Raw genomic sequence first — 12,720 nt, forward strand, 5'->3', positions numbered from 1 at the left:
GTAAAGTCTGGCAGAAGAGGGAGGAAGGAGACAAAGAAGTGCAACGAAGGAAAAATAGGTAGAGCAGAAAAATGAGCAAAGGGGAAACAAGGTTTAATGAGGAAGAGGACAAATCTACAACACAAACAACAACAACTGATACGGGCGCATGGTAGCTATCACTCCTTTGTTTATGAAGCCAAAGCTTTTGCTTCATCACGACCGTCTAGTTTAATGTTGGATGATAAGGATCATCGTTACCTGAAATCTTACTTATAATATTCTGTCAGAAAATAACAAACGATTGGCAACCACTGAAATTGAAATGACAGTGAGTGAGAGTTTGTTAAACCTCAAAACAACATTTCATTAATTGTGTTGTCAATCAATGTACATCACTCCTTTTTCCCTTAATTTCAGGAGGTATTCCATCTTCCAATTTGCCCTGTGCTCTCAGGTGATTTTCAGTCATAGGCAGTGATTATTGAATCCTGGATTGAATCATAAGAGCACACAAGTGAGACTAATAGCGAGGGGCCAAGGCAATCAAATTATTATATATTCTGTTGGAAAATGTCTATTTATAAATATTAACATCAAATGGTCACCACTTAAATGCAGGTATGATTGCTTGTCATGTGATTGTTTGTTTTACTTCTGGAAGTAACACAGAAAGTAAGGTTGGATAAATGCGGACTTAATTTAGCTACAAGGCTTCTGTATTGAACAACCACTTTGCATCAACAGTGAACAATCAAAGAAATCCATTACAGAAAAGCTAGAGAAAGCAATTTCTCAACCTGCAGTATAACCAATACATATCACAAAGCAGTGCAGCTATAGCATGCAGGGGCGTAGCTCTCCTTTTCTTGCCTTTAAACCTCCTGTTTTCAGACTCTCTCTCCACATATACAATCTCTGATGAGAAGCAACAAACTCTGAGAAATGAACAACAAAAGTAAGCTTGATGTAAAAAAAAAAAAACACTCCCTGGGTATTTAAATACCGAAAGCAAATGATAACATTTAACTGAATATGCTTCATGCTTAACAACTGTGTTTAGAGGAGAGGATTTGGAGGGTTGATGGGGTAGAACAACCAGTGAATACCACAAAAAATGTCAGGTCTCAGGTCCAAGAAAAGTATGGCTTCTCATTAAACAGCTAATTGACATTTTTACACCTCGTATAAGTATATTAAACAAACGAAACATAACATTCATTATTGAGATGAGAGAGGTGCTTGTAAGAGACCAGTCAGGGTGTTTTCCCTGTGCTTTTGGGCTTAGCTTCATATTTACTTTGCAGAATACAACCAGAGATTAATGTGCTCATCCAACTCTTTACCATCAAGCGAATAAGTTAACTGGCCAAAATGTTAAACTATACCTCTAAGAACACTATGATGATCTCACATAGGACCAATTACTGGGAAGTGAGCATACCTTCATTTTGTAACACTTATAGTTTAGCGAGGCTGGAACAGTAGAAGCCTTTAGGCTAAATCAAAGGTAATATGGGTCACTGTTGGTGCATCCTGATTTAGAATCCTCTTCAGGGATGCATTACCTCACACAACTTGAACTTAGATCTAAAAATGTCTCATTTGGAGGAGGTCAGGCCGTTTGTGTAGTGTGCAATGAAGGAAAATAAAAAGAGAGTATATGAAGGTCAGTTGGCTGAATTTCATTAAAAGCTATTTTTTATTTGAAGGGCATTTCTTTTTCTTTTGATGTTGAATTATTAACTCCGTCAAAGAGGTTACATTTAGCTTGGTTTGCCTGTGTCAGGCTGCATTATGGGAAAAATACTGACTGGTTTGTTCACACAACTTGGTAAAAGGGTATGGACCAAGAAATAACCCATTAAACTTTGCAGGGGATTTCAATCACAGGTTGAATACACAAACATATATATATATATATTTTAATAATCAAGCATTGTATAGGGTATAGTATGTATAGTCAAGTATAGAAACAGCAAATTGCAAAAGCTATTGTGTTGTTTTAACGCTCCAATACAACAAAATATCATTTCATTGTCCATGTTGTTTCCACAAAACGACTTAAAGCTCAAGAACACACTGATCGTTACTCATGGAAATAGGACCAGAGTCGGGGCACCTAAAAGGCATGAAGGTTTTGTTGTAGCCATTTGGAGAAAATAAGTCCAATATTCACTAATAAATGTTGAGGAAAACAACATCTTTATAACCTTTGCTAAATACTGTAGTTTCCTAAATCATTGCATTTTATTTGTGGTAGCATTTTTTTCAGCCTGGGATTGTTTACCAAAACGCTAAATTATGGTTGAGTATATGGGGTTGATAACTATGACATTCAACAACACAGAACAGAAAACCAAAAGGTAAACGTTTAGATCATACCGAAACATTAGATTTGAATATGTTTTAAACAAAGCATCAATATGCAGGTTATTTTCTGCTCTGAAGGGAAGTCTAAATATAATTCCTGTCACCTAAATGTCAGTAATGCAAGATACCGTATATGAAATGTGAAATATAGAGCAACACTACATCGAATCACTTGTGAGGACACAAAATGTAAGGGAAATCAACACAGTGTCATAGTGAGACATTACTAATTCTGATCTAATTCTAAAAGCTTTTTCATCACATCTTGGCTTATTGAAATGCCAGCTAGAAATGATGTTCACACACACTTTGTACTGTGGACCAATTCATGGAAAAAAGGTATACTTCTACTCTTGTTTAGTATGGCGCCTGTGTATATTTGTGTCAGAGAGACGAGCATTAAAGCCATGAGAGATTATTTTTTATATATATTGTCACATCTCAACAAACAGCAAGAAATGAAGGTGACTTTCAGAACACTTGGCAATCTCCCATAATTGCCAGCTTTTATGATGGAGCAAAGCTGCCTTCAAAAAAGGAGGCTCTTAGCACAGGAGGGACCCAATGAGGGATGTGTCCTCGACGTTGGGCAGGAACTGTTTGTTCAAACTGCTATTAGGCTACATTGTTGAGGACACACGGCGGTCATTTGTTTGAAACCAGTGACAGCGTCCATTCAATTAGAGGAAACGCCTAATGTCTCGTGAAAGGAGGTGGAAAAAAATAGCACACCATGATCCAGGGACAGTTCTTACCCTCTAAACTCTCTATAGAGACATGTTTCAGAGAATAATTTTGCAGCTAGCAATTGTCTTCTAAATGGTTGTTGAAGGCATTTCTAGGAAAAGGTGACATTCGAGTAATGTCAATGGAAACTGAAAAAATGTAATAGATCCATTGACTTATTTGAGTTTATATTAAGTGTAGCAGTGATGTACACCATACGTGTGCTTGCCTGCCTGGACACAACCAATAGGGTCACCATTTGTTACCTTAAACTAGGATTCATACAGGTAAACCTCTATTTTTAAACCCATTTCCTTGTACGGGACATTAAAAAACCGCCAGACATTCAGTCACACAAAAATAAATCTGTCCAGTTGAGGAAACCATTGACTTCTTGCAGACACATCCCCTTGAAATGACAAGTAGCCACCATGACACATCAAAGTGGCGCAGCAGGTGAGCCAAATCATTAGATTAGGCAGATTTATGGCTTCATGAAACTTGTTATTACCCACGGCGCGCTCCACTGATGTTAAGCCTGATGTCTTTATGAGAAGGCCGCTGTTCACCTTGCCCTGACAGACACCGTGTGATGATTAGAATACTAGAGACTCAATTTGACTCACATCTCCGCCAGAGTAGCATATGTCTGACTGCAGCATTTAAAAGACATTTGGGTGGGATGAAATCCGATATATAAAAATATATGTTCTTATTGAGCTTCCACTATAAATGACCATTTTTTGTATGAACCCAATTGTACCACCAAAGTTGTAGCTATGTTTTTGCCTTACTCGCTTACTTGTTTGCTTACATCATGACAGTAGGCTACTGTCAATCGAATCGGACACCGCTAATTCTTTGGGGTGTTTTTTTCTGAACTTCAACTCTGAGTTCTGCTTATTTAATCATGGATATTTAATGCAAGAATAACAACTTAAGACTGGGAATAAAGATAACGTGAAACATCTCATCCGGCCTGGGCTCGAGCCATAAACAATAAATATCAAAATGCCTTAAGAAAGGACTTGTGTTCATCCAGAAACTGCACTGAGATCAGACACAGATGTTTTCACCTTCTTTGTGCAGTATGGCTAGTTAATCTATTAGAGCAGCTCATGCCTATGGGTTTTTCCTCTGCTCACAGAGGCTCAACGGATGGATCGTTGAGGCTTAATTTAACACAGCAAACAATGGAAAACAGCCGCAAATAACGGCAGCCGTCATGAGCTTATCAGCCTGAGCGGGGATTACAAGGGAAATGAATCATTAACACTATTGCCACTCGAACGCTGCTAAAGCATGATTGGCAGGTTGAAAGATACGTTTTAGGAGGAGGAATAGAAATGGGTGGAGCTGTGGTCTGATACCCAGTGAAGCGGGTATCATTATCAGATAAAAGCTCCAGGAGGCCCAGCCAAAATGACCCGCTGTGTGTCAGTGAAAGATGCACTACAGTGAAGAAATGGATTAAAGAAAATTAGAGTATGACAGAAAGAGAACAAGTTAAACTGCATGCCCACCATGCCTGGTCAAAGCAGACATACACTGACACACAATCCAAAGTCCATGAACCAATTCTGTCCCAACAACATCCGGACAGCAGGTGATGAATCGTAATGCTTTCTTCTATTTATAGTTTACTGTTGGGGTTTTTGTATTGAACGTCTTTGAGATGTGCATGGCATGGAGTGTACTGCAACCCCACACCTGCCTCTCCCGATATGACACCAGGTAGTTTTTAATGGCTTTATGGAAAATAGTGGGACGCCACGCTGGTGAAGGGGATTCTGGGTCATGGAGGGATTTGTTAAGTTATTACGGTGTCTGGAGCAGGGCCCTTATCGGCACCTGCCAAGTCTTTGGCGGACCCAGTGGGATTGCACTGACCCTAGTGGAAGTAATGGATATTAGAAAATCTTCCCACTGTGAGGAGGTTGGAAATGGGTGACGGAGCAGAGAAAAGGCAGTGAGGGAGGAGAAGAAAATAGAAACTCAACGAGACAAAGATACACTATTGCAATACTTTAACTGAGAAAACAGAAAGGGGGCATGTTGTGTGAGAAAGTTGATCTGGATGTTTAATTGACGAATGACTAAAATTGTCAGAATCCCAATCATGAGGTAACATGATCACAACTGAGGCAGGAAGGACAGCACAAGCAACAATCCCCCCACATCACCCAGGTGCAACCACTTTACCATAATGAGAGGCCGTACTGCCTTCCCCCATTTGTTCTTTCTTTGACCCAGATAATTCAATATTAGAATTAGACCTACTTTATCTCATGAGATTTCCTTTTGTATATGTGATTAAATCTTTCTAATTTGTTTCGCAAAAGCTATTAGGATGTCACACACAATTGCTATTAGTTCTATAATTCGGTATCATTACTATTGTTGTGTATGTCACTAAGATTTGAATATATATTATTTAATATAATAACACATTTCAAAGTTGATTACAGAGCCCTCAAAAATAGACATGCTCTGAATTAGGTAAATGCACACTACTGAATCATAAGAGTGGCATTCAACAGCATTATATAAAATGCATATTCCATCAAATACCTTATGAAATACATTTATGTATGCAAATGAAAATCTGCTGCGAGTTTCAGATATCTGTTATCAGCTTTTCTTAGCCGAGTAATGCAAGTGAACTAAAATCAAATCAATATATTAACCGGGAGATTAAGTGACATGATGTCATTTTTGCGAAGGACTTACCACACTGTTGAATTTCTAAAAGAAACACAGATGAGATGTTACTGACGCCAGCTTTCAGATAGCACATTCACAACAGACAACATTCAAAGGTTTAATATAAGCAAGCTAGAATTAAAATAGCTCAAGCTGATGTAATATTTTATCAATAACAAAAGGAGAGGTAGACAAAAGAAATCACTAAATAGCAAATCCAAAAATATGTCAAACGCTGATCCAAAATGAAACCACCAAATAATGATTCAGTGTCACACTTTAATAGGACATTATCCTGGAACTTTGCCTGGTTTGTCTGTTTGACCGTTTTTCAGCAAATTTGTGATATCAAGCAATATATTTATAAAAATGAATACAATATGTTCAATTATATTAAGAAAAAAAAGGTGATACTAAAACTTACAGCCACAGGAGAAGATTCCTGCCCACTGCAATAACCCTGTATAACTCACCTCTGGCTGAAAGGTAACTCTCTGCTCCATAGCCGCTCTTAAGGACTTAAACCATTACATACTGTACATTCTATATTTATTCTATTCATATTCCACACCTCTCGCACTTATTGTACACATTACATCCTGCTTTACATTTTTTAAATATTTTCTGTACATTTTTTTGTCACAAATGTATATTTTTTTATTTTATTGTAACTATATTGCCTTGTTTTTATGCTGCTGCAACATAAACATTTCCCAAATTGGGATCAATAAAGTAATTCTATTCTATTCTAAATATTAGTTCAATGATCTGACCTGTATCTGTCAGCAGGGGCTAGAAACCAAGATAAAAAAAAACGAATTACGTTCAACCACATTCAGCTTTAAGTACTGATTACTCTTACCTGAACTATAACTAGTATATGACAAACAAACTTAGTAAAACAATGCAAGGTCAAAAGTCATCTTCTGAAGCAAAAGATATTGTGGACAAAAGCCTGATTTTGGAATTTCAGGTGATGTTTTCACCTCTTCCTGCAGAGGAAAGTCTGCTGTTACCTGCAGATAATCCAAGATGAAGTCTATCTGTGCAACCATCCAGCATTAATGAAGACAGACTGTTAGTGGTGACGAAGCGAACAACAAGACGAAGCCACTCACTGAGGGGCTGGCTTTCTGACAACTGCTTCATTATCACATGCTGCCCTTCTCAGGGTCAAAACCACAAACAATGAAACCCATTCGCTTACAAATGCACTTCAGTCATTTACCGCACTGTATGAACAGCACTGCATAATGTATTCCAACCCCATATAGGTTGTACATCTCTTTTGATTAAGCCTCGCCTTGAGACAAACCAGACACAAACCAAGCCAAACAAATCAAAGCCTTGCATAAATGTTTCACAGCTCGTCATATCTCCTGTTGGTTCTCAGCGTAATATGCTTCCCCTTTTTTGCTTTTATGTGAATCTTACAGGAAGATACAAAATGATAAACAGTGGATGAACTGTCAGGAAGGAGGTAGGATCAAGTGACTCCTTACTGGGATGCAAAAATAGACCAAGGAGGAACAGATTCGTTGGTGATGTAGGGACTTTAATGTTGGTCTGACATTATGCACAGTGTGTGGATCTAACCCGGAGATGACAATGTTTAAGAGATCAGACCTGGCCTTATGTTAACACACTGCAAAAACATCCATGTTAACCATGCATCGTGCTAGTATATTGACGTAATGTAGCAGCTTGGATGGAAAGCACAGTAGGATACCACCAAATCCATTGTTTCCATGTTCTCACTTTCATAAACCACAACAAGAAAGGGGGATAGAGAAGGGGACATATTTCCACTTTGGAGATTTAAAACCTAGAGGACAGAGGAGGATTTTTCTGTCTGCACTTTCTTGTAAGTCAAGAAAATGAAAATTACCCAGCAGTAAATAGATGAGTTCGATAAGGCTCCCTAAATATAAGTCTTATCTCTCACTCAATTTGAAACAGCCATGGAAGAAATAGGCCACGTTGTCACTCAGGCTTTTAATTAAAAACAGGGAAAGTGTGTGTGTGTGTTTGTGTGTGTGCGCTTGCGCTCCCAGGAGAGAGTAGTTTTAAAAACATTTATTCACGCTTAATGTTTATCACTTTGAAATAACCTCGGAATACTCTTCTTTTTTTTTTGTCTGATTCAACTTGCCTGCTCCAATCTCATTCACCCAGTGTGACAAACATTGGGAATTGGTGAGAGAGAAAGAAAGGAAAGGAGAGGGAGAGAGGGGTGACGCGACCCCATGTCTATTAATCAGCAACTCTGCTGGGCTCACATCACTAGAGCAGATAAGAGCGCCTGTTGTCACACAGGTGAAAGTAATGGCTGGGATTGGGAAGCACCCTTGTCCGATAGCAGCTTGTCCGAATGCTGAGATTTGAACTGACAAAGGCACGTACAATGCCTGGAAACAGAGAACCGCTGTCAAGCCTTTGACTGATAACAGCTTGAGTGAGCAGTGCAAGTGAAGAAGAACAAGTAGAAACGGACAGATAACACAGGGGCTAAATGTGATTATGGCTCATTGTCAATTTAGGAGCGTTCCTCTCAACATCGATTTGTGCCATCTTTTGTTTATCCGAGGCATGATTAAAAAGAAAAGTGTTCAGTAATTGCAACAGGTTTAACCAAACTAAAAGAGTCTGTTTAAGACAGTAATCCTCTTGAGTGCTTTGGACCTCCCTTTTATCTCTTACTGCAGATAGAGATGATCTGTTAGGGCCGTTAGTGAAAGGCCCTTTAGTTTCAAACAATGAATGCAGTCAGATGTCTAGTGTATCGTTTCCTTCACATGATACAGGAAATACACTGCACTGTGGTAAGATGTCTGAAATTAAACTGTTCTTGCGCTATTGTGTCACGAAACAATTCAAGACCGTCTTGATATTTTAGTAAAAGGTACAGCACCGTTTTTAAATTAAAGCCTGTATTTAAAACTTTGCTGCTCCTGTTTCTTTAATATCTTTTAATTAAAGTGATAACAGACCAGTCATTTTACATTTAATTATGTTGCAGTTTTATGATTACAACATTTTGACAAATTTTGGTTACTCCCAAATCAGTCATTTCCGTGTCCTGAGTATCAAGTGTCAGCTCACTAATCTGAACTAAAAACAAAAAGTAAAAAAGGAATAAACCAAGTTAAGTCAGAACAACACAAGACATGTTTGCCGCAAGTCAAAAGCAAACCTTTCATAAAGAATGAAATATTCTTGATATTCTCTGAGTGACTTTCTGAGGTAGCCTGCTACCACCCTGAAGTGAAATTAGTCTTTGATTATGGACAGTTTTTAAATGTATTCTTATCTAAAACCAGAGGGACAATAGCTCATATATGAGATTTCAAATGTATTTTATTCTGAAACGGTACATCAGAATGTCCTGATATTCTCTGAGTGGCTAGTTGGGGTGGTCTTCTCCCGCCCTGGAGTAAATTGAGTTGATTATGGATTTATTCTCATCTAAAAACAGAGGGAGAGGGTTTCGCCCCGCCCCTCGCTCCAATGAACATTTGACCATTTAGAAAGGTAAAAAGTAAAAACGAAAAAAGCCTCTCAGACGATCTTCAGTTTACTGGATAAAGCAAGAAAAACAAATGGTCCTTAGATACATGGATTCACAATCCACAATTAATAGCATTGCAAATATATAGACAGATGGCAGACAAAAGCAAAAACTAGCATTGGGTGAAAGCAATGAAACAACCAACAGTGCAGACAAATACAGACTCAGCAGAGCCACATTTGAGTAGTTTCCAACCATGCATTTTAAAACCAAATGCAAACTCTTATACCTTGTTGAAGCAAAGAAACATCAATCATTTGAGTGTAATGCGAGTTCGACAATTAGCATACATGATCCATAAAGCCAGTTGACAATAATAGCCTCTTAGATCCACATTTGCATTGAGGCAACAGAAGCAACCAAAACAAAATATGTCATACACCAAATGCAATGGAAACATTCCAAGTTATCCAAGCAGGGCAAATATGGGTGAAATTAATGTGCCAACATTGATATTTCCTTAAAATGTATCTATAGCAACAAAGCAAAGGCAGTTATAATGACACTGAAACGAGAATATAGCATATGTTCAATCCCATTAATCAGTATAATGTTAACTGGAAAAACAGAGAAGGAAAAACACTGAATGACTTAAAACTTCACAACAGCAACAACTAGGTATGGAAAGAAACTGCAAAAGAAAAAGCCCAAAACACCATACAATACTCCAACATCAAATAATAATGCCATAATTGAAACACATGTATCTATAGATAATGAAGTAGCCAACAATGATCAATAGGAAACTAAACTAAGCAACCAAAAGACATACACGACTTATGCTAAACCAAATGTGACAACAACATTTAGCAGAGTAATTAGCAGCTAATGCTAGCCCAATATAGCGCAAAGCAAAACACAAAGCAGCAGTCAAGCACAAAAACACCAGCCAGAACACAGCATAGTCATAAAGTCACAACAACAATAATTCCTACCTTGGTAGAAGTCCTTGTGGAGTGAAGTCAAAACAGGAACAACAGCAAGAACCTACCTCCAGAATGAGGCTGTGTTTGAGGCCCAAAGATGATAGGAGGAATTGCAGGCAAACTGGGTCCTTTAGTGATAGCAATTTCAGCAGGGAGTTTGGTTCAAACACAATTATTTCCTCAAGAAGGCCATCCTGAAGCTACACAATCATAATGCTAGAAAGCTAGCCTGCTCAGAAAATGCAGTGAGCAGTGAGAGCCTGGCCAAACAGAGGAGAGGGCATGGCCAACCCACGCAGGTGATTCCATTTGTGCCTGATTAGGCTTCCTCTCAGGAAAGTGAGGACGCGGCCTGCTCTACTTTATCATCCATGCTCTCCTGTTAGCTTTGTTGTAGGCTACCTGTTAGGCTGGGACAACTTATATCTTTATTATTCACAATAATACATCTAGTCTGGTGACCTAACATTGCTTCACCTAACTTCAACCTGAGCAGAAGCATTGGTGGAATGTAAGTACATTTAAGTACATTTACTCAAGTCTTGTAATTGCAAATATGAGTATGTGTGCTTTACTTTAGTATATGGTTTTCCTGCTAATTTATACTACAGCTCCACTTCTTTTCAAAAACAGAAGTAACCCTTTTTACTTTGCTACATTTGTTTTACAGCTTTATTTACTTAGCAAACTAGCCATCAGTTTGTTGATGATTACTCAATTATCCAAATTCAGAGATTGTTTTCTTCCTTATTATTTTACATTTCTCCGAATGGTCTTCTTCTGCATTTAATAACTTATGCACATTTTGCTGAAAATGACTTTAATGCTTCTTTCACCACTGAGCAGAAGTCTATTCCGCGAGCTACTTCTGGTAAAATATTAGCATGCAATAGGAAGTATTTGTGTGATACCATCTGTTAACAAAGAGATCAGGACACAATCAGGCTTTTTAGGGATCACAGTGCATCTACAGAATGTTTAAGACTGCAATTCATGATTCAAGTAATATTGGTTGACAGATAGATTACAAGAAGCAAGCTTTCATAAGTACGGGAATTATGTTAAATGATGGTCTCGTACAATTGATGTGGACAGATGGTCATGGGCCAAATGCTTTCATTTATGACAGTGGTTCCCATTCTTGCCTTGACTGTGTCTTGTTAATTTGAGACTGTGTGCCCTTTTTTATTAAGATAGAATAGACACTTTTTCTTGTAGCTACTATGTTATGAAAGTGCATCACTTACTTCATTTATTTCTCATGATTTTCTTGTTGGCTCACTCTGAGATCCAACAGCATCTATTTGTTTTCCCTATAAATCTTCACAACTGTGATGTTTGCATGACAGTTTGTCACATTGGATTGTTTCTCTGTTATTCTCATCATTTCCTTGCATTTGAAAAAAGAGTGTCTGAGGCAGCTATTACCTGTTTTCTCCCTCAATATACCATTTATCCAACTGTGCAAGCCCCATTGTTTTAATTTCATGCAAGACGTGGTCTGGTGTTTTGGTTAAATCACAAGTATATTTAAAAGTGAGAACCGTTCAGTTGTTCAGAGCTAGGGGTGAAGGCAGTATTTATTTTAAGCATACATCTCTTATCAATCAAACACTACATTGTGTTTTTCTGTGTAAGAACCTAAATGAGTTCAGGATGCAGCGCTTTAATGAATTAGAGTTTCTGATGTTGTGCTATGTTTCATCTGTCGATGAGAGACAGAATTCACATTTTCATGCTTGCTGAAACCGCCCACTCCATATTTCAAGCCACCGGGTAATCAAAAGTGGAGTTAATAGGAATGCGGCACTAGGGGGAGTTTAATTACTAACCTAAAATACTTTAAAATGATGTTTGGGTTGATACTTTTGCTTGAAGCAAGTGTCTGGCAGGGGGAAGGGCTGGGTTTAGAGATTTCTGAGTCAAAGCAGCCGCTTTATTTGTGTTGTGGGATTTTAAAAAGCAACAGGAGCAGAGATCAATAAGGTGTAATGGGTCTGGGAATGAAATGATGCCAAAGTGTCCCATGTCAATGAATCTGCTTATCTCTGTCTGCCAAACTCCTCTACTGGCCCGTGCTTACTCACCTGTAGATTGCCGATAGTGAACTGGAGAGCGTGTGGGAGCACTAAATTAGGCCTGAGTTCAACTCTGTGCCCTTGACTTATCTCTAGAGCCAGAGGTTTTTCTCCTACATAAGAATGTGCAGATGTATGGCTCTTGCACTGAGAGGTTATGGTAAAGAGTTTAGGGAAATATACTTTGACTTTATTCGATAGCCTGGAGCCGAGGAGGCACCGTATCACGAGAGAAAGGGCTGGGGGTGGATGTATCAGAATTAATCCTGGCCTCAGGGTAATACAACTGCATTTTACAGTAGTGCCATTCACTGCCCTGTTTTGTCCACTAGGGGACTCCTGACTATAGACATACATCTGGAGTCAA

General features: G+C 38.4%; 1 long non-coding RNA gene across 1 annotated transcript in view; it reads right to left on the reverse strand.

Moving 5' to 3' along the window:
* Window positions 1-10,594, reverse strand: part of LOC134862209 (uncharacterized) — a 53,517-nt gene extending 42,923 nt beyond the window's left edge. Inside the window, exon 1 of the long non-coding RNA XR_010165475.1 lies at window positions 10,285-10,594. This is a non-coding gene — a long non-coding RNA (uncharacterized LOC134862209). The remainder of the gene's footprint in view (window positions 1-10,284) is intronic.
* Between the last annotated feature and the right edge of the window lie 2,126 nt (window positions 10,595-12,720).

This window comes from Eleginops maclovinus, chromosome 3, assembly GCF_036324505.1.
Source record: "Eleginops maclovinus isolate JMC-PN-2008 ecotype Puerto Natales chromosome 3, JC_Emac_rtc_rv5, whole genome shotgun sequence".
NCBI classification, from domain to species: Eukaryota; Metazoa; Chordata; class Actinopteri; order Perciformes; family Eleginopidae; genus Eleginops; species Eleginops maclovinus.